The sequence below is a fragment of the Pelobates fuscus genome, chromosome 3 (assembly GCF_036172605.1).
Source record: "Pelobates fuscus isolate aPelFus1 chromosome 3, aPelFus1.pri, whole genome shotgun sequence".
Lineage (NCBI taxonomy): Eukaryota > Metazoa > Chordata > Amphibia > Anura > Pelobatidae > Pelobates > Pelobates fuscus.
In genome coordinates, this window is record NC_086319.1 from 394,063,222 (window position 1) to 394,085,909 (window position 22,688).

The following is a 22,688-nucleotide window of genomic DNA, read 5'->3' on the forward strand; positions in this document are numbered from 1 at the left end:
ACAAAGCCCCACAGAAAACTCACCACCGGCCTTGAAGCTGCTGAAAGACAGTTCCGAGTGCACAACTGCTAGATTATCCGTGAAGAAGACCACCTGTGGATTACGTATTTGCTAGCCCCACAAGGTCAGCACCACTACCAAAGGACACGGCTCAAAGAAGGCCTGAACTTTCCTTTTTGGGACTACACCTAAGTGGGAAATACATAAACCCTCAAGTGGAATTTATAAGAAGGGGCCCGCCAACCTCCATAAACGTACTTCTTTGGCCAACTTTGTGCGAACCCGCCTCTGGAAAAGTTACGACCGACTTCAGATTGTGCAAGGACAAATGTGTGACAGTGAGAGGAAACACTGTAAAACCATTGGCTTAAAAAACCCTGAAGAGCCGCCCATGCTGGCGAAACGCGCTTCGGGGTACACTCGCACTCTCGGACTGCCATATGTGAACATCATTTGACTCATGATCCATAGAGGGCTGACAGGAAGGATTTCACTTCACCTTACCAGGCTAGATTCAGTGTTATGTGCACTATAGTAATAGCATATTACCAACGATCTTACTATAGAATTCTATGCACTATAGGCATGCACATAGTATAGATAGTTTAAGTGTATTATTCTACTCAGGTGCCCTTGAAGGCTCAGATTAGGGTTTTTCCCGCTCAGACCGATCAGTCCAACTCCTCCCAGACGGCAACTATCTATATAGAACCTTATGCTGAACAAGCTGACAACTTGTGCATTGTCTCTGCCAGTAACAGGTACTAGCAACAATACTGTGGCTTTAGACAGCACAGTATTTGCAGTGACAAGTGGGCTGCATGAGACATACATTCAGAGGTGCTAAATGTTCTTCACTAACGTGTAGCTGCATGAGACACATATTTTTCATTCTCTGCTAGCATTAGCAACACCTGTTACATAACAACACTGTGGCTTTAGACAGCACAGTATTGTATCCTTGCACTCACAAAGCTCCCTTCTAAGGGAGTCTGCATCATTTTTTGACCAACTCGCCTTTTTGCTGCACGAGACACATATTCACAGGTCTCTATCAGCAGCAGAAAGATTTATCTCTGTGTGCTTAATCATTTCACTACAGTGAAGCTGTCTCTGCCAGCAAGAGCAACAATTCTCTCTTTTTATAAAGCACGTTGCAACATAGTTGCTTTAGACAACATTGTGCTTTATTTTGCACCTATTAAGGTACCTCTGTTTAAGGGAGTCTGTACAATTCCCACTCACTTCCTCATTATGACTGATTTTAAATGATAGTTCTTAAAAGTTAATTTTTAAAGCAGTTTTCAGTACACTTTGGTCTGGGCAAAGCTTGTTTCCTTTTTTTGTCGCTTACATATAGGGTTGGTGCCCATCCTGCTCAGAGACCAGACATTATTTTCCTCTCCCAGCTCTCCTTTTAGTTCCTGTACATGGGAGTACTCATGAGACATTGCTGAATACAAATATGTGTATTTTACTGCAATAAAAGCTAACAGTATTATGATATTCACAGTTAAAATGCCATGCAGAACTAAAAAAATATAACATTTCTTAAACTTTGTTTTAGATTTTATTCATATTAAATAGTTCCAGATAGAAATATTTGATGTGAAATGAAAGCCCTGCTTCTCCTGAAAAAAAATATCTATAATAAGTGTGGGTGCACTTAATATGAAAAAGGTGAATTATGGTTGAACAGACACATAGTCAAATTCCAGGTTTTGCTTTGATCAGAACTTGTACAATTGTCTCTGTCCTTAAACGACCACTATAGTCACCCAGACCACTTCAGCTCAATGAAGTGGTCTGGGTCCCAGGTCCCACAGATTTTAACCCTGCAGCTGTAAACTGATATGTTTACACTAGGGTTAGTCCAGCCTCTAGTAGCTGTCTCACTGACAGCCGCTAGAGACGCGTCTGCGCTTCTCACTGTGAAAATCAAGACGCTGGACGTCCAGAGGAAAGCATTAAGAAAATGCTTTCCTATGGGCGCTTTGAATGCATGGGCGGCTCCTGCCGCGCATGCTCATTCAGCGCTGACGTCAGGAGGAGGAGGAGAGTTTCCCAGCACCGAGGGAGCCCGGCACTGGAGAAAGGCGAGTGTTTAATCACTTCAACGGGAGTGGGATCCTGAGGGTGGGGGGAACCTAAAGACCCTATAGCGCTAAGAAACCAAGTTTCCTGGCACTGCAGGACCCTCTAGTGCCCCTTTCCCTCCCATTACAAGTTGCTGAAGGGTTTAAAACCTTCATTACCTTACCGGTGTCTAAAAGCAAGGTTCCCCATGATTCTCTGGCTATTTGAAAGTTTTGCCTTGGAGATGATAACCAAAACTTAGCTGGCCCGTACGGGGATCGAACCCGCGACCTTGGCGTTATTAGCACCACGCTCTAACCAACTGAGCTAACCGGCCACGATAGTCATGGTACTGACAGCTATGTCTACAGGAGCCAACTGAATGGGCCCTCGAGGAGTGATCAATCCCAGTTAGAGAAAGAAGCCTACATACCCAACAAGCCACTGTCGCTGTAGATGCCAGGTAGTGCAGGTGGTGTATTACCAAACTCTATAAATTATTATGTACGCATACACATATAAACTCTGGTCCGTCTACTTTAACAAATATTTATTCAGAGACAAAACAACAACAACATGCAAATAATGACACACAATCTAACTAACTATACCAACAACAGCAACAACAACCTAACTAACAATAACAACTAAATCTTATAAAATCACCAGATCCCACTCACAGTTCACCATGATAAAAATTAGCCCATGTCTGCTTAAGGGTCTGCTTAGTAGCACAGCCAAGAAGGAACAGAAAGGAATGGGGATAGGGGGGAGTGGTTATCTCTTTCCTGACCTGTAAAGGTATTGAATTACCATATCAAAGGTAAAGCTTATCCCACTGTGAGAAAGGCATACATGAGCTTGGTCACATGACCCCTGGTCACCATATTAGTTTGATGACAGAATGTCACCACATTCCCTCACTTTTTTTTCTCTTATGTTGAGCACATTTAAAAGTGAGAGAAAGAATATAGTCAAACAGGGGTTGCATCACCGCACATTCCCCCAATTTCTATTGTTTTCAGTTGTTCCGTTTTTAAATTAACTACTGCCCTAGTGGGTTGGTAAGAACCCTGGTAGTTGTTCATTAATATTATATGGTAATGTGTTCATGTGAAGTAAAGTAAAATCCAGACACAATCAACCCCATACAGTAATTATCACTAGTTTATGACACAATATGATGTTTAGTTTAGCCTGGGACTGGAATCTGAAGACTGTGACTGATCTGTGTGCTTGATAGCTGTGATTTTAGAATGAATTCTCCTTGAATATTGACTTAGCCAATCCATTACAAAGCTTGAGGTTTGTTTGTTTAATGGCACATGCAAGTTCATGAGTGTAGGGGAAACTCATTCTGTGACCACCTTGAAATGACACAAATTCCTGCTTCTTGCTGTTACTTTATCCTCATTCTGGGCTGTGTTAATAGTTTGACTTGGTAATCTCAGCACTTCTTCATCTGTATAGTATCCATTTTCAGGATAATAGTTTGACGTGTAATCCCAGCACCTCTTCATCTGAATAGTAATCATTTTCATGATAATAGTTTGTCTTGGTAATCCCAGCACTTCTTCATCTGTATAGTAAACTGTGACAGGACATGTCAGTTACCTTCACCTCTCTGGGCCTTCCAATTAAAATGTTCTTTGAATCAAACACAGACAATGAAAAATGTACAACAGTAATCAGCGTATTGTCTTGTGTCAAAGGCTTAACTAGTTTTGTCTAATAAAATCTATTTGGTTGTGGTGTCTTAAGGCTATGTTTACATTTTAGATGTAGGTAAAAGACCCACAAATGTCTCCTGAAATTTTGATTAATTTAGACATTTACTCCACACCTGATGGAGAGTTGAACACAAAACCATATTAGTTATTTTATAATTTACTGGTGAATACATGCAATAATCACAAAATGTACATAGTTTTAACTGAAAATTACAATACATGAATGTGAGTGGGAAAGATGTAAGGGTGAAAAATGTATTCGCAATTGAACATAGGTGCAAATTCTCATACCCACAACTATTTAATCCCCTGCGTATAGCCAAATAGAACAAATAGCATACATTGTCACTTTATTCTTTATGCCATCTTCACTCAAGGCAATCTAATTTCCCTATATTCTTAATGACAAAAAGCAAAAAAAAAAAAAAAAAAAAAAGCATCAAAGATGGAGAGAGAGAAGAAAAAAAAAATAGACTGAATGCTACCATGACACAGTTTGGCAGCGTGCAATCTATAGATCAATCAAAAATCAACTTGAGGCTATATTTGTTGGGAACCAAATAAAAAAAAATGCTTTTAATGTTTTTACGGTTGTAAACAGAAAGTTACACTATCACATCTCTCCAGTGTGATCAAATATAAGCCTCACGTTGGCCACAATTCACTTAAACTATGATTTTTTTAAATTATTAATCCAGCATCAAAAAAAAAAAACAACAAAAAAAAAAAACATAGCTGGCAGTGCAGGCGTGCTAAACTAATAAAAACAAAAAATATTTGGAATTTGGCCCACCTGACTGTAATTAATGAATTTAGAGGCTTATCCTTAATATGAAAATATATATATATATATATGTATAACAATACATACTAAGGTCCTCTTTAAACTGGAGTGTTACGAGATAATGGTGAGACAGATAAAATATAGAAACAAAAGAAAACAAACATACATACATACAGATGTAGAGGACAACAAACATTATGGGAGTTATTAATTACTGGGGAACCCCAATTGATCAGTATTTCCCTCCCTCATCTGTTCCCTAAGTGCTTTCATGTCTGCCTCCAATCTCTCAGTCTGTCTCTTTAGGTCCCAGTAGTCTCTATTCCCTTCTTTATTCCTCCAATTATCCCAATTCCGTCTATTAGTCTGATGCTCATCCCATCTATGGTTCCTTCTCCAATTATTCTCCCAATAACTGTTCCTGTTGTTTCTCTGTTTTTCTTGCCAACTGTGATTTTTGCAGTTATTCTCTCTCCTTTTTAGCCTCTCCCATGTATTATTATTATTCCAATTATTATTGATTACCTTAGGCCCCTCCCATCTATTTTTCCAATTATCTCCCATTACATTGCTTCTTTTAGCACTGTCCCTATTCCTATGGTCCCTCTGTGGATCTCTCCATCTTTTGTCAAAGTCCTGTTTTGGTCCAGTTCTCATTATCCCTCTTGTTCGGGTACATCCCACCTCTGGCTTCTCCATTTACCATCTAAATCTCTACCAGAGTCAACCTTGAATGTTCTTATGGCTGAAACGGAGAAGGCCTGTTCTGAGGAAGGATGCTTAATCCACCAATTGTCAGCTCTAGTTAGTACAATCTCTAAGTCTGCTGGTGTTGGATCAAAAAGCCTGACAAATTCTTGACACTCCCAGGGAAGGGCTTCCATTACTTTAGCAATGTGTTCTGGTGAGCCCAAGACCAGAGGCTGTTGAGGTTGGCGTAGCGTATACCAGAACAATATCCTTTGAGCTACCTCTCTAGGACCATCTGCTGGCCTCATCATAATATTAGCTATTTCTTTCTCTATGCTGACTAGATAGAAATTTGTTGCAGCAATTCTTCCTGCCTGATCAGACACACTGTTATTAAATCCAAATAGTCTGCTAGCCAAAGGACCCATAGCATATTCTAACAGTTCTGTCCATTCTTCTAAGTTAAGACCTCCTCTTTTTGCTCTATTTGCTCCCCTCATAAACCAATGTGTAAAGGTGTTAAAGTCGTCAGTTGGCATACTTCCCCACCATTTCTGGAAATTATCTTTGTCTGTGATTGACATAGTCCTTGTCTGTCTAGAGAAGCTAGTAGGCATTTCTCTTACATTAAAATGTTCAGTTATTATTATAGGGGCTTGTGGGACACCATTTACAATTGGCACATTTCCCTTGTGTTTTGTTCCCAGCACTGGTTCTTTACTTTCAGATATATAATACGACTGGTCTGGGCATACTCTAGGAATCTCCTTATCCCATTTATTTCTGTTTTCTTTAATTTTCATTTTATATTCCATGACTAGGTCTTGGAGTTCAGTGATCTTAGCACTATATGCATCTCTCTGTTGTTCTATTTCCTTTAATTCCTTCTCCAACCCCTCGATCATTTTGTTTGTTCTTAGGGCAGCTATTTTAAAACAATCTCTTTTATCAAGAGCATCTTCCATTTTATTAGTGGTTACTAAATTAGCTTGCTGCAATTCGACTACCATGCTTGCCAAACCCCTTATTGTAGCAACAACCAAGCTTTTCCTTTTCTTAATATGGCACTTTTTATTAGCAACAATCTGTGTCAAAACATCCATGAAACCTTCATATTTTCCACAATTGGGGCCTGCTGGTTCTGGAAGCTCATATGGTCCATCATGTTTGTCAATGTCATTCTTGAAGTACTCTAGTACGTCTACAGAAAAATACTTAGTACCCAGAAATGACATTTTAAAACTGAGCTCTTTAATCGAAATAGACTAGCAGACTAAAAAAAAAAAAAAAACAACAACAAGCTTTTAACAATGGCATTAATTTAAAAAAACAACTGAAACTGGCTCCAAAGAGATTGGACCATTTGAAAAACTTAATTACATTAACCTATTCAAACAAACTCTTGTCTTTTAAGAAAAAAACGTCACAGTCTCAATACGAGAAATGCCCACAGATAGCAAAACACAAAACCACCCTGTTTGTTTAAGGGGAGGGGGTGGGGGGTTTACAAATAAACAGAATGATTTAAAAGGAAGATATGGGAACTGAAAAATACCTGACTGTAACTTCAGCACAATGATCATTCCCAACCATATAAAAATCTAGGCACCTTTACTTCATAATATTTACCTCAAATACAAACTTTTCATTTTCTATTAAACACACTCCAGTGTAAAAATGGAAATGGTAACCTGGCTAAACAATAGCCACCACACTGTATTAGCCCCAATACCTTTATCATGTAAACACAATGCTCCTACCCAGAATTCAATGGTTCAAACAGACAAAAGAGAACCAACAAAAAAAAAACCAAACAGATTGCTATTTAAACTTAGAATGCAATGAAAGCCACAAAATGTACAAAATGTAACATCCAAAAACAATTACAATATATTCAGGTTAGTTCTAGTTAGTTGCAACAGGAGAGAGACAATACAGCACATGGGCTATTAAAAATGGCCGAAACATCAATAATACCAATGCAGTGCAACTATTCAATCTTCCCCTTTAATCACCAATAATTTAAAACTGTGCAGAAACAAAATTAAACTATAAATGCTACAATTTGCAACAAAATACGTTCTGTCAGTCATAATGCACAAACATTATGCTCCTATCCTGAATTCAATTATTCAAACAGACAAAAGATAACAACAACAAAAAATGTTTGCTATTTAAACTTAGAATGCAGGGAAGCCTCAAAATGTAACATCTAAGAAAACAATTAAAATAGATTAAGTTTCATTCTGGTTAGTTGCAACAAGAGAGAGACAATACAGCACATGGGCTATTAAAATGGCCAAAACATCAAAGGTTCCAATGCAGTGAAACTATTCAATTTTCCCTTTTTATCACCAATACTTTAAAACTGTACAGAAACAAAGTGAAACCTATAAATGCTACAATTTGCAACAAAATATGTCAGTCACAATACACAAATTTAAAACAGTCAACAAAACACATTTGTATATTTGTTTCAACAACGAATCCTATGCTATAAAGTCTCTTGCTCTTAGATTATGTATCAATATGGTAGTTATTGCGCCTCACAAACATTTGTTGTAGAAGTCTAAAATTCATGGTCGCCACATGTGGTGTATTACCAAACTCTATAAATTATTATGTACGCATACACATATAAACTCTGGTCCGTCTACTTTAACAAATATTTATTCAGAGACAAAACAACAACAACATGCAAATAATGACACACAATCTAACTAACTATACCAACAACAACAACAACAGCAACAACAACCTAACTAACAATAACAACTAAATCTTATAAAATAACCAGATCCCACTCACAGTTCACCATGATAAAAATTAGCCCATGTCTACTTAAGGGTCTGCTTAGTAGCGCAGCCAAGAAGGAACAGAAAGGAATGGGGATAGGGGGGGGTGGTTATCTCTTTCCTGACCTGTAAAGGTATTGAATTACCATATCAAAGGTAAAGCTTATCCCACTGTGAGAAAGGCATACATGAGCTTGGTCACATGACCCCTGGTCACCATATTAGTTTGATGACAGAATGTCACCACAGTGCAGTATCAATGGGAAGCTGTAACTAAAATATCCACTTGAATACAGTGGTCTGCATAGAGTTTAAGCTGGAGTGGGAAAAAAAGGATAGAAAATTGACTTCTGGGAGCATATAAAGTATATGTATGTATTGAAACATCCTATCTGCATTCCTTGTGCTCCTTATGGTTATAGAAACATAGAATGTGACGGCAGATAAGAACCATTCGGCCCATCTAGTCTGCCCACTTTTTTTTAAATACTTTCATTAGTCCCTGGCTTTATAAGAACCATTCGGCCCATCTAGTCTGCCCAATTTTTTTAAATACTTTCATTAGTCCCTGGCCTTAGGATAGCCTTATGCCTATCCCACGCATGCTTAAACTCCTTTACTGTGTTAACCTCTACCACTTCAGCCGGAAGGATATTCCATACATCCACTACCCTCTCAGTAAAGTAATACTTCCTGATATTATTTTTAAACCTTTGCCCCTCTAATTTAAGACTATGTCCTCTTGTTGTGGTAGTTTTTCTTCTTATAAATATAGTCTCTTCCATTACTGTGTTGATTCCCTTTATGTATTTAAATGTTTCTATCATATCCCCCCTGTCACGTCTTTCCTCCAAGTTATACATGTTAAGTTCCTGTAACCTTTCCTTGTAAGTGTTATCCTGCAATCCACGAACCAGTTTCGTACAATACCTTTTGTTCAGTGTAAGTCAGTCCAGGTAAAAGGGACATTAATGTAATTGTCACTGTGACATCCAGGCAGGGCCATACCAAAGGTGCTTTACTGAACCTGGATCCTTCTGTGTCCCTGGCCTGCTGTCTTGCCACTGAGCCACACTTCAGTACTTTGATTATAGATGTTGTCTTATGTAGTATGACAATACAGAATTTACATGAGCCAATAAATGGGTGACTAAAGAAATGCATGTTAGTAATCTCATACTGTATAGTTTCCACATATTTTATATTAAGTTCTAAGGCTATAAGGAATTCCTATGTGGATTGAATTTACTGTTATTTCTGAGATTGAAGGTGGTTCATGTCTTTCAATTTACATTTACGTTAATTGACATTTTGCATCTTTCCCTGGTGGTCTAGTGGTTAGGATTCGGCGCTCTCACCGCCGCGGCCCGGGTTCGATTCCCGGTCAGGGAATAGTAGTTTTCAATAATTATTTGATGGTTTTTTTTTTTAAATTATATCACTCTCAACACTAGCAGGAAAGTGCTATTATATGACTTTCGAAAAAAGAGGAAACATTAGAAATATAGCATATATTTTTGTTGTCTTACCAGAATACCAAGTAACATACAGAGAAGAACAATGCCCACTTGAAAAAAATGCTAATAGCACCCAAATAAAAATAAAAGTTAAAGCAAAAAACATAAGTGAAGAGAATGGCTAACTATTTGGTCAACCTGAAGCTAGTCTATTCCAGAGCTCGTTGTACAATGAACTTGAGAAGTGTTGAATAATGGCTGTTAAGTGAGCCACACACACATTGTTTTTGACGTTTAGAGACACTTTTGCTTTGGAGTAGGAGTGCAAATACGTAGCCAGATTTACACAAATAATTCTTTCGGGCATTATAACAACCATAAAATAATTTTTTTTTAAAAACAATTTTTTAAAAACAATTATATAGCCTGACCTTTGTCAGATTTCATAAAAGCTGCTCCTTTCCACAGAAATCTTTAGTAAAAGGCAAGAAAGCAGAGTATGTTAGTGTAACAGACCCTGGGTAACCCGGCTGGTTACCTCCGCTATTAATTATTGACCAGACCCATTTTCCCCCAGTAACTAGACGACACACAGTTCCCGGGGTACAACAACAAGCTTTATTGGCCACACTCGGCTTTATACTCTCCCCATGCAAGGGGGTGGAAAACAGGTAAAAGACAATGTCCCCTCCCTTTGTCCTTCCCCTCCCAGGGGTCGTATATTGGATCCGGGTCCCTAGTCCCTTTGTCCCCTGTTCCTGCCACACCATGTCCCTTCCCAAGGGCCTGTGCGTGTGAAAGATTCCCGCCTCCTGGGCTCCCAGGTACAGAAAGCCCGCCAAACCGCCATTGTCCACACAGAGTGTCCCCATCAATCTCAGGGACCCCCAGAATGGTAACCAGCATGAACAGCCTCTGTTCACGGGGTACCTGGGTGAAACCAAGCAAGGGAAGCGCCTCCTTTCCGTACACGAATGCTCCCCCTGACCGGCGTTCATCTATACGAATGGCGGCCACCCAGGGAAGCACTCATTAATTACTTCCCTTGCGGTTTCACACTTATATTACAAGTTGCCAACATTCTAATTGATTAGTGTGAACACTCCAAGGGTCGCTGGGGAGGTCCTCTTTTGGGAGCCGAACGAGGTGAGAACCAATCTGCGAGTGCTCCCTTGGATGGCGTTCGTCTAACGAACGGGTCGGCACACGCCAAAGCTTCCCTTGCAATTTGTGGTTTCCACAAGTCGTTAGCGAGGTGTGAACATTCTAAATAAAAATTCTAAATGGGGTATTGGGGTGGTCCCCGTTCGTGAGACGAACGGGCTGTGTTCGTACGCAGTCTCCCGAACGGGGAGAAGGTAAAACACACAAGTAATCACGAATACATGGGGAACATAGGCAAATACACTACCACACTTTACGGTTTAGTGGTGATCCCGCTACAAAGCTCCCCCTTAACCACTAGTCGGCATCCAGGTGGATCCCAGCGGATCAACCTGTTGATGTCCGGGGAAAGCACCCATGGATCACTTGTCCAGGGCGATTTTCCTGGACAGGTCATCGGCATTGCCATTCTGCTTACCGGGTCTGTAGTTAATGGCAATGTCATACGGCTGCAGGGCCAGGCTCCACCGTAAAAACCTGGCATTCTCCCCAAAGACCCGGTTAAGCCACACCAACGGGTTGTGATCCGTGAGCAGGGTAAATTGCTGTCCATACAAGTACGGCAGCAGTTTTTTGAGTGCCCACACCAACGCCAGGCACTTCTTTTCGATGGCGGCGTAGCTTACCTCCTGGGTAAGAGCTTCCTGCTGAGGTAACTGCCATCGTCCCCGACCTGGCTCAGTACTGCTCCCAGTCCGAACATAGAGGCATCTGTGTGGACGAGAAAACTTTTCCTGTGATTGAGGCAGCCAGCACAGGGGCTTTTACCAGGGTGTCCTTGAGAGCTTGGAATGCCTGCTCTCACTCTGGGGTCCAAGCTACCTGTCGGGGCAGGTTCTTGCGGGTCAGGTTGGTGAGGGGTTTAGCAATGGCGCTATAATTGGGGACAAATTTCCTGTAGGACCCCGCAGTCCCTAGGAAGGCAGGCACTTGGGTTTTGGTGCGGGAACTGGGCCAGCTAGCGACTGCCTCTATCTTGGCCGGTTCCAGTTTTTGCACCCCACCCGGTGTCCTATATACTGCACCTCTTCCATCCCGAGTTGACACTTACTTTGGTACAGATCTGTTCTAAAAATTTTCATTGAAACTGTTTACTGATCAATACAAAATTGTTTCCACAGTCCTGTTTACTGTCCTTGTCTTATGCTGAATAATAATAATTACACTGAGTAAGATATTGGGAAGGATAGTCGCTGTTATAGAATGTGGCTGTGTGTATGGGAGCAGTGTGGGAGTTTTGGGAGAATCCTGCAAACTGAAAGCTGTGACTCATTGGCTAGTGGGCGTGTTGTATGCAAAATAAGCCATTGTTATTTCACACCAACAATCTTGTCAATTTTATTTAAAAGCATTGCAATCCTATGAAACTTCAGGAATTATTTTTTAAAAATTTTGTTTGATAATATTGTTTATGTTTGTGTAAATGTGAAATGTACGGAATGTCACCACATGTGTAATAGAAACCTTTGGCAGCCTGTTCTTTGCTTGTAGTAAAGGTTCATTAAGACTATACTTTCAGGGATCATTTCTATAGTTTGTAACTGGTGAAATGTGCTCTAAAGTGTCCAAACTCAGTACCCACGAGGAAGAGCTTGAGTGTTTTCTCCTGAGCGTGATGTGGGCTCCCAGTGCTGCTTTATTGTAGCTGCTGGTTGCTGTTGATGACTGTTCCTATTTCCTTAATTGGAGAGTAGGAGGGAGAGAACACAAGCTGAGTGGTTACTACATACTCTGTCAATGAATAGATTACGTAAGCAAGCATCTATAATAAATATTATTACAACTATCTTAACCCCTTAACGCCGTTACGGCGTTCTATGCCGTCGCGGCTTTAATGGGCTTTAAAGCCGTTGCGGCGGCATAGAACGCCGTAATGGCTTGCAGCCCCAGGAGCAGAGGTGTACTCACCTCCGCCGCGATCCTCTTCTGGGGGGCTGTCTGAGAGCCCAGGCAGCCCCCCTCCGGCAAATGAGGCCCCCGGGGGCCATGTGATCGCTCTCAAAGAGCGATCACATGGCCCCCTATAGCTGGCTATGGATCTGCCAGCAAGGGTACTGTTTAAAATATTAGACAGTCCCCCTGCTGGTAGGTAGTGTAAAAAAATAAATATAAAAATGTTATAAAATAAATTAAATGGCTTTTTATATATATATAATATGTATATATATTATATATATAATATATATACATATTATATATATGTAACGTCATACGTAATGTATTTTAATATTAATATTAGTATATATATTAATATTAAAATACACTTAGAATGACGTTACATATATATAATATGTATATATATTATATATATAATAGATCTACATATATATATTATATATATACGCATAATTACAATAATAAATAAATAAAATAATTAAATAAATAAATAAAATATTGAAACAAAATATAAAATAAATTATATATTCATATGTAATTTCATTCTAACTGTATTTTGTTATTAATATATATATATTGGAAACAGAATACACTTAGAATGACATTCTATATATATCTATCTATATATAAAATACAAATAACCGCAAATATATATAGAGAGATAAATACATATAATTACATAAAAGATTACATTAGTATACACGTAGAATTTATATACCTATAAATGCATATATATTAAAATTCTACGTGTATATTTAAGTAATTTTTTAACATAATTATGTCATTTGATTAATTAAAATTTGATTGACATGCCTGACAACACAGGGAGAAAGTGCAGAGAATTTAATTCGCATGCACTATATTAGACCCTGTAACTCTCCAAGACACCATAAAACCTGTACATAGGGGGTACTGTTTTACTCGGGAGACTTCGCTGAACTCAAATATTAGTGTTTAAAACTGGTAAATTGTATTACAACGATGATATTTTAAGTAAAAGTGAAGTTTTTTTGCATTTTTTACAAACAAACGGCACTTTTATGGACTATATTATTGTTGTAATATGTTTTACTGTTTTAAAACACTAATATTTGTGTTTAGTGAAATCTCCCGAGAATAACAGTACCCCACATGTACAGGTTTTATGGTGTTTTGGAAAGTTAGAGAGTCACATATAAGGCTTGCATTTCATTTTTTTGACATTGAAATTTGCCAGATTAGTTATGTTGCCTTTGAGACCGTATGGTAGCCCAGGAATAAGAATTACCCCCATGATGGCATACCATTTGCAAAAGTAGACAACCCAAGGTATTGCAAATGGGGTATGTCCAGTCATTTTTAGTAGCCACTTAGTCACAAACACTGGCCAAATATTAGTTTTTTGCTTTTTTCACACAAAAACAAATATGAACGCTAACTTTGGCCAGTGTTTGTGACTAAGTGGCTACTAAAAAAAACTAAACATACCCCATGTTCAATACCTTGGGTTGTCTACTTTTTCAAATGGTATGCCATTATGGGGGTAATTCTCATTCCTGGGCTACCACACCGTCTCAAAGGTAACATTACTAATCTGGCAAATTTCAATTTGAAAATGGAACGTTCTATATTTGACCCTGTAACTTTCCAAAACACCATAAAACCTGTTAATGGGGGGTACTGTTGTACTCGTGAGACATCGCTGATTACAAATATGTGCATTTTGTTGCCGTAAAACCTAACAGTATTATGACATTTACAGCTAAAATGTGAGGCGGAACTACAAATTTAAAAAAAAAAATCAAATTTCTCACAGTTTTTTTTAATTTTATTCATAATAAATTGTTTCAAATACAAATATTTTATATGAAATGAAAGCCCTGTTTCTCCTGAACAAAATGATATATAATAAGTGTGGGTGCATTTAATATGAAAGAGGGGAACTACGGGTGAACAGACATATAGCGCAAATTCCAGTTTTTGTTTACGTTTTGTTTTGATCAGAACGTGCACTATTGACTCCGTCCTGAAGGGGTTAACAAAGATATCTCGTCAGGAGCTGGTATGCTCTAAAGTGTTTTTGAAATTGTCTCATTTGTTATCTATGTTTTAATTAGTGTGTGCGTTATTTCTTGGCTTTTTTTGTCGTGTGTAATCATTTGTCAGTCATGCGCCATCTGTTGGCTGCAAAGTGTATGTTCTGAAATCTATCAGTATTTACGTCATCTGTTGGTAGCTGTATGTATTGCATTCCATTTAAAACATTGTCTGATTTCTTACTAAATGTACACATACTGAAAAGGTTTGTGTCTGCTTCCTAACATCCAGCGGGGGGAGGGAGAGTACTTATTATCTATATTAAGTACTCATTTTAACTCTGGTTTAGTGAGTATTACAGAGTAAATTTCAATCCCCTGTGTCCCCCGGTGCGTTGGATCAAACTCTCACACATGGGGTGAATTAACCCGTTCACTTCCAAATTCTTTCAAGAATCTCGATTTCGCCAGAAATTAAAGTTTGCTACCGATCTGTTCTAAAATGTTCTATTTAAACTGTTTACTGATCACTTAAAACTTGTTCCCAGTCCTGTTTTCTGTCCTTCTATGTTAGATAATAAATACACCGCGTAAGACAGTGGGAAGCATATTTGCTGTAATGTCCATAGGCTTTTATAACACTCTGAATTTCTGAATTTCCTGTGTTCAAGCACAAAGTGGGTGCTGTACAATGTAACACAGTCCATAAACAGTACTGCAACATTTATAATAGGGATAAGAAGCTGCTAGATCAGGTAGGTACAAAAGCTTTAGGCAGTAAGAGTGTCCCTGCTTTCTTACTTTATAAAAGGACTTATTTAAAGAGAAATCAGTCCTTTAAAGGGACACTACCGGCACTTTAACAACTTCATCTTATTGAACTTACAGAACTTCATCTTATTGAAGTTGTTATAGTGCCTGCAGTACGAATTGCCGAAATCTAATATTAAACGATTAATAGCTTCAAGCCACGCCTCCAAGCCCTCTGGGTATGAGAGCCAGGAATCTTACTTAAAGGTTTTTTTCCTGGCACTATAGCTTCCCCTCCCTTGCACCTCCCCACCTCCCCACCTCCCCGTAGTGCAGAAAGGGTTAAAATAAAACTTATTTTGCTTACCTCAGTCCTTGGTCACCTCATCAGATAGGAAGCTAAGAGAAATATCCGATTTACAATTTGTCTCTAATTCAGTCTCCTGGGAACAGACTGAGGATTGGTAGCCTATTCGCAGTGTAATTACCATACTGCCTCCCAGAATGCATAGCACAGACCTAGCATGCACACATGTCTCTCCACAACGCAAATGAGAGTTTTCTGAATGTTGACTGTGCACTTTGATCATATGAGTTAGCTTTGCGCAGTGGCAGTATCGTAGCCAATGAGGTTTATCCGAGGCGTGATTATTGCTAATTGAAAACTTTTACCAATACCCCGCCATGATGACTTGAAATATAGTCAGCAATGGCAATTTTTGACAGTCTCTAAGGAGACTGAAATTGCATGTACAACAATAAAAATATATTTAACTATTTTTCAACAAGATTGATTTATTGTTAGTCTAATGTAAGATTCACTTAGAATTACTTTTTTTTAATATTTGGTTTAAGAAATAAATGCTCATAAACTCATATAATGCAAAAAAAACAAGGGTTTTTACTTTTAGAATATTACTTTGCCTTGTCTCTAAACATGTATTGTGTTATTCCTGATTTGCAGTCCCCTGTCTACAGAACGTAATGGTACTTGCTGATACCCAAACATTTGACGCCTGTCAGTTTGTATGTGCCCTGATTCCATGACAGTTAAGCATGCTGGGAGATTTTTACTATTGCTACTATTGCTCTGTAACACTACAATTTTAACATCTTGGACATAAAATAATCTCCAGATTAAATTCTGAGAAATATGTGACATTTCTAATTAATGACTTTATTTTGTCTCTGGAAACTGAACTTACTGGTAGGATTATATGGATGAACAAATGACACTTTAAAACAATACTGTAATATTTTATCATGCATGTACATTTTATTTTTTGCCCTAGAATTTAGTTGGTAACATTACCATTGAAACTGATTCCATTGTTTAGTTTGTTATTTAAATCTGATTTTATACATTTGTTATGTAGCCTGATACGTGTCAGGCCTCTAAAAATTGAGTGAAACTCATGGTTGTTCCTCTCCACGGAAATCTTTAGTAAAAGGCGAAAGATTTATTCGGTCTGAAGAGAAACCAGAGTATGATAAACTTAAATCTCAGTCGCAGACCGGGTTCATAAATGTCCTCTTAAGCATATAGAGAAATCCTTAGTTAAGACGTAGCTCGGAGAATCCGGCATAATTAATTATCACATAAACTTGCACACAACATAATATGTATGAAAAGATTATCATTATTTTACTACATAGATGAAAATGGGCATTATTTTTTGCAAAGCATTGTGGGTATGTAAATTAGGCACGCCCCCAGCTAGCATGGTGTTAAGCACATGCTTTGTCTATCTGTTGAGTCTGTCCAGAATGAGAATAAATGCTCGGTGTATTTTGAGTGTACCCGGAAGTAGTGCATGCTGGGATGTGTAGTTCATCATGTTAGTGCACAGATTTCAAGAAACAAGAGCATGCAGGGATATGTAGTTATTCTACGTATGCAAATATTCAAAGAGAGGAGAGCATGCTGGTAGATGCTTTAATTAAGATTTATTGTTAATTTAAATTTAGTGAGTAAAAATAATTGCCATTATTGAAGGTAATTGACGTGTGGTTTTATATTATTATGCATATTTTTTTTAATTCTTTATTTTTGTCGTGCACATAAAACAGTACAAGCATGTCTTGCCACAACAGCAACAGCACACATAAGATTTACACAGAATTTAAAACAGTGTGGCTGTGGGTATGCACATTTTATATATTTTGTAGGACATCACACTTTAGTGTTAGTCAGAAAGGAGGCTAGTAGGCTTATGTTAGGCTTGGTGTCTGACTGTGTGTGGTATAACAGAATATTAACGAGACAGGCTAGAAATTAGGTAGTTCCCTGTGTAACATGCTGAACAGGGAGAGGGTAGTCTGCGGAGGACAGCATGGGAGTGTACCCAAGGTCGTTTGCCCGGCGGCACTGCCTAAATTAACATTACTAGTAAGCTTTAAATATAAGAAGAGGGTCTACCTGTATAGCAGGAGATAATAAAATAAAATTAAAAAAAATAACCACTGGGTTGCTTGCCATTTCAATATGTGGGTACCGCAAGCATTGTATGCGTGTTGTGTGTGTCTTTGGGGGCTGCCTAGCCGATGCCAAGAGATGGGAGGCTGCAGATACATAACAGCCAGAGTCTGTTTAGCCCCGTGTGGGTGCCCTCCCAGTCACAGGTACCGCTGCACTCTCGTGTTGTTCTGCTCGGGCTCCGGTACAGATCATCACCAGGCACGTGGCTTCTGGGTCTCTGCGGTGCATGTGGCCGACCCCTCTGAGCGGGAACCCTCAAATGGCGCGATCTGCGCATGGAGCTACTGTGCCAACCAGAGTGCCGTCTTCTGATGCTACCATGGAGTGGCTTGTTGGGCTGTCGGCGTTGCCGCTTTGGTGGTCTGCCCGGAGGCAACTTCTTCCCTGTCTGGACTCTGCGTGAGGTGCGCTTCAGGTGCTTCCTTTGATCTCTGCAGCCCGTAGGCCTGAGCTGAGCCTGAACGTGTGGATCCCTGGGTAAGGTATATGCTTGTCTCCTTGCCATCTTGGCCCAGAATTGGGCACAGATTCTGTCAAATGCTATCAGCCATGGCTCTGCATCCATAGGCACCTGGCGGGGAGCTTGTGTGGGGGTATCCACTTGGAAGGCAGTCATCTTGCCTGGCAGGCTGCAGTCACCGGCGTTGCTGGTGCTTGTTAAAGTCCACTAGAGTGAATCAGAGGGTTCTCCAGTGGGGACCGGGATAACCCCCACCAGTCCTGGGGGGGAGGGGGGAAGGGAGGATCAAAAGCAGTATTGTGGGGTCCCACGGGTAGCTGAAGAACGAGGAGAGCGGCCGCCTCTCCCCCTCTCTGTCACGAGTAGGCCTCAAATCTCTGAATCCAGTTATCTGTGTAATAGTCGCTTGTGTGGTATCCAGAAGGCCACCGGGACTCCCTCTGCTTAGATCATGCCCAGCTGACCTGGTATTTTGCCTTGAATTAGACAGTTTCGTTGATTAATCGGTGCCAAATGCAGGAGCCAGCACGACACACGTCTGGTCCGCTCGGCAACCAGACTCCGCCCCCTTATTATGCATATTTTAATGTTTTACTTGTGTGGGTTCACAGGCAAATTTTGGACACAGAAGTATCTCCAGAGCAAATACTGAAAATATATGAAATTCTTTTTTAATGACTTTACTTTGTCTCTGGCAATTATTGACAGTGTCTTAGGAAAGTGAAATTATAGGTATGATCACACGGATGAAAGAATGATACTATTAAACAAATATTTAGTCGCATATTTATATTTGATTTATTTTGCACTAAGATTTAATTGATAATGTAACCATTTCAATGAGATGCTTTGTTTCACTTGTTACTTAAATCTGACATTTTACCACTTATTGTAGCCTGACATTACTCAGGCCTCAAAAAATTGAGTGAAACTCATGGTTGTTCCTCTCCACGGAAATCTTTAGTAAAAGGCGAAAGATTTATTCGGTCTGAAGAGAAACCAGAGTATGCCAAATGGCAACCGGAGTAGCAGAGCGGGTTCACAAATGTCCTCTTAAGCATATAGAGAAAATCCTTAATCATTTAGAGAGAAGGTAGCTTGGAGAATCCGGTATGATTAATTATTAAATGAACACACATCATAGTATGTATTAAAAGCTTATCATTATTTTAACAAGTACATAAAAATGGGCATTATTTTTTGCAAAGCATTGTGGGTATGTAAATTAGGCACGCCCCCAGCTAGCATGGTGTTAAACACATGCTTTGTCTATCTGTTGAGTCTGTCCGATTCCAGAATGAGAAAAAATGCTCGGTATATTTTGAGTGTACCCGAAAGTAGTGCATGCTGGGATGTGTAGTTCATCGTAGTGCACAGAATTCAAGAAACAAGAGCATGCAGGGATATGTAGTTATTTAACGTATGCAAATATTCAAAGAGAGGAGAGCATGCTGGTAGATGCTTTAATTAAGATTTAATGTTAATTTAAATTCAGTGAGTAAAAATAATTGCCATTATTGAAGGTAATTGACGTGTGGTTTTATATTATTATGCATATTTTAATGTTTTACTTGTGTGGGTTCACAGGCAAATTTTGGACACAGAATTATCTCCAGAACAAATACTGAAAATATTTGAAATTCTTTTTTAATGACTTTACTTTGTCTCTGGCAATTATTGACAGTGTCTTAGGAAAGTGAAATTATAGGCATGATGACACGGATGAAAGAATGATACTATTAAACAAATATTTAGTCGCATATTTATATTTGATTTATTTTGCACTAAGATTTAATTGATAATGTAATCATTTCAATGGATGCTCTGTTTCACTTGTTACTTAAATCTGACATTTTACCACTTAATGTAGCCTGACATTACTCAGGCCTCAAAAAATTGAGTGAAACTCATGGTTGTTCCTCTCCACGGAAATCTTTAGTAAAAGGCGAAAGATTTATTCGGTCTGAAGAGAAACCAGAGTATGCCAAATGCCTACCGGAGTAGCAGAGCGGGTTCACAAATGTCCTCTTAAGCATATAGAGAGAATCCTTACGCATTTAGAGAGAAGGTAGCTTGGAGAATCCGGTATGATTAATTATTAAATGAACACACATCATAATATGTATTAAAAGCTTATCATTATTTTAACAAGTACATAAAAATGGCCATTATTTTTTGCAATGCAATATGGGTATGTAAATTAGGCACGCCCCCAGCTCGCAAAACAGTTGCATGCTTTGTCTAACTGTTGAGCCCTGCAGCTGTTAACCATGTGAGTGCTGGGGTTGCGCTTTGTCTAAACCCTCAAAACTACATTTACTGTTTATAACTAAGAAACAAATTATTATTATTATTATTATTGCCATTTATATAGCGCCAACAGATTCCGTAGAGCTTTACAATATTATAAGAGGGGGGATTTACCTATAAAGAGGACAATTACAAGAAAACTTACAAGAACCATAGGTTGAAGATGACCCTACTCAAACGAGCTTACAGTCTATAGGAGGTGGGGTGTAAAACACAATAGGACATATTACTTTATGTACTGTTGGGCCATTTGCAAGAACTGACATTTAACAACTAACACAATTTGCATAATCATTGTTACAAGAACTGGACAAACTGGAAGGGGGCTTTCTGGTGTATCTCCCGAACCAGGAGGCTCTTAGACTGTACTTTAACTTTTGACACCAGCCTTCGGAGTTGGGGATGCCTATACCTTACTCTGGCTTTCTCCAATAGGGTTTCTCAATCCCTCTTTATATGGTTGGGCATAGGGTTATTTATTGAAACTAATCTTGCACTACTTGATTATTGGGCTCAGAGCATGGAGGGGACATGTGCCGGCTGACAAATACGTAGGGACTAGCTATTTGGCTAATTGTTAGACTATAATAGGGACCAATTGGCACCTTCCCTGTTGCCCAAGATTTATATATTTTTTTGACTCCTAGATTCATACTATAGCCTGGGGAATCACTCTACATGAAAATAGGAAACTATAATATCTTGTAGAATTTCAGCTACTATGTTGCAATTTCCTACAGGACTTTATACGGCTATTGAGTGACATCTAGTGGTGGATTAGCAACATTGTATCCACGTATTTGTATCGGATTCTTTTTGGATAGTTTACTTATCCTTTCATGTTTCTATTACACATGTAGTGTCCCTTCCAGGAAGAACCAGACCATATCATTTTATACTACAGTTACTATCTTTATTTATTCTACTATTATTATCACTATTTGTTAGACATGTGCAATTCGTTTCGGTCCGAATGTGAATTTGGACAAAATTCGGGCTATTCGGATAAGGGGGTGGGTGGGGGCCCCCTATATTAGAAGCTAGTCTGTTCCAGAGCTCATGAAGAAAGCTAAAAATAGAAGAAAAGATATTGGAAGACCAAGACAAAGAAAGGATAAAAAGAAAGGAAGGCGAGTGAGCAGACATAAGGGACAAGAATCTCATTTTAGAAAGATGTACTTAAGATGTGACAAATAATGGCCATTATCTTGTCCATACACATATCGCCTTTACACTTTAGAGACCTTTCGGCCGTAGAAGGCAATGATATATTCAGAACAGCAAAAGATTTGTTCTAATTACTATAATGGTCTCTTTTATTAAACAATTATTTAACCTGACGCAGGTCAGGCCTCAAAAAATTGAGTGAAACTCATGGTTGTTCCTCTCCACGGAAATCTTTAGTAAAAGGCGAAAGATTTATTCGGTCTGAAGAGAAACCAGAGTATGCAACCAAAAAGTCACAGTAGCACATCAGTTTCAGACATGTGCTTCTAAACATATGGAGAGCAATACTACAATAAACTGCAACATGGAGAATCCAGTATAATTATTACCGCCTTAAGGACACATGACGGATATATTCCGTCATGATTCCCTTTTATTCCAGAAGTTGTGTCCTTAAAAGGGGTTAAATAAAAAACATACCGTGTACGGTATTGCCTCTTAAAAACTGTTATTAATTTAGTAGCTAATTGAACATGGCCATCATGCCTTGCAATGCATTGTGGGTATGTAAATTAGGCACGTACCCAGCTGACATGCTGTTGACTGCATGCTTTGTCTAACTGTTGAGCCCTGCAGCTGTTAACCATGTGATTGCTGGGGTCGTACTTTGTCCACACATCCCTCAAAACTACATTTCCTGTTTGTAGACTGCATTGCTTGTTTTCCAAAAAAGTTCAAAGAGGCTATTCATTTCAAGAGTGCTTTCGTAATACTACACAAATGTAATATGCGCCTATCTACTATTGCACCCTCCCTTTATTTTTTTGTACACTACACCCCAGTACCCCAATAAAAGAAAGAATGACAAAAAAAAAAACTTAGCATTATTTGAATACGTAAATAAAAATGGCCATT

At 38.9% G+C, this 22,688-nt stretch overlaps 8 non-coding genes across 8 annotated transcripts; 3 read left to right on the plus strand and 5 right to left on the minus strand.

Moving 5' to 3' along the window:
• Positions 1–2,339: 2,339 nt before the first annotated feature.
• On the minus strand, positions 2,340–2,413 carry TRNAI-AAU (transfer RNA isoleucine (anticodon AAU)). Its single transcript has one exon. It is a non-coding gene; the product is annotated as a tRNA-Ile (tRNA).
• A 6,982-nt stretch (positions 2,414–9,395) lies between these two features.
• TRNAE-CUC (transfer RNA glutamic acid (anticodon CUC)) lies at positions 9,396–9,467 on the plus strand. The gene has a single exon. It is a non-coding gene; the product is annotated as a tRNA-Glu (tRNA).
• A 2,732-nt stretch (positions 9,468–12,199) lies between these two features.
• LOC134603744 (small nucleolar RNA U3) lies at positions 12,200–12,416 on the plus strand. Its single transcript, XR_010090492.1, has one exon. It is a non-coding gene; the product is annotated as a small nucleolar RNA U3 (small nucleolar RNA).
• Positions 12,417–15,954: 3,538 nt separating this feature from the next.
• Positions 15,955–16,095, plus strand: LOC134603754 (U4 spliceosomal RNA). Its single transcript, XR_010090501.1, has one exon. It is a non-coding gene; the product is annotated as a U4 spliceosomal RNA (small nuclear RNA).
• Positions 16,096–16,731: 636 nt separating this feature from the next.
• Positions 16,732–16,846, minus strand: LOC134603824 (U5 spliceosomal RNA). The gene has a single exon (XR_010090568.1). It is a non-coding gene; the product is annotated as a U5 spliceosomal RNA (small nuclear RNA).
• Positions 16,847–19,189: 2,343 nt separating this feature from the next.
• On the minus strand, positions 19,190–19,304 carry LOC134603792 (U5 spliceosomal RNA). The gene has a single exon (XR_010090538.1). It is a non-coding gene; the product is annotated as a U5 spliceosomal RNA (small nuclear RNA).
• An 860-nt stretch (positions 19,305–20,164) lies between these two features.
• On the minus strand, positions 20,165–20,279 carry LOC134603794 (U5 spliceosomal RNA). The gene has a single exon (XR_010090539.1). It is a non-coding gene; the product is annotated as a U5 spliceosomal RNA (small nuclear RNA).
• Positions 20,280–21,939: 1,660 nt separating this feature from the next.
• On the minus strand, positions 21,940–22,054 carry LOC134603841 (U5 spliceosomal RNA). The gene has a single exon (XR_010090583.1). It is a non-coding gene; the product is annotated as a U5 spliceosomal RNA (small nuclear RNA).
• Between the last annotated feature and the right edge of the window lie 634 nt (positions 22,055–22,688).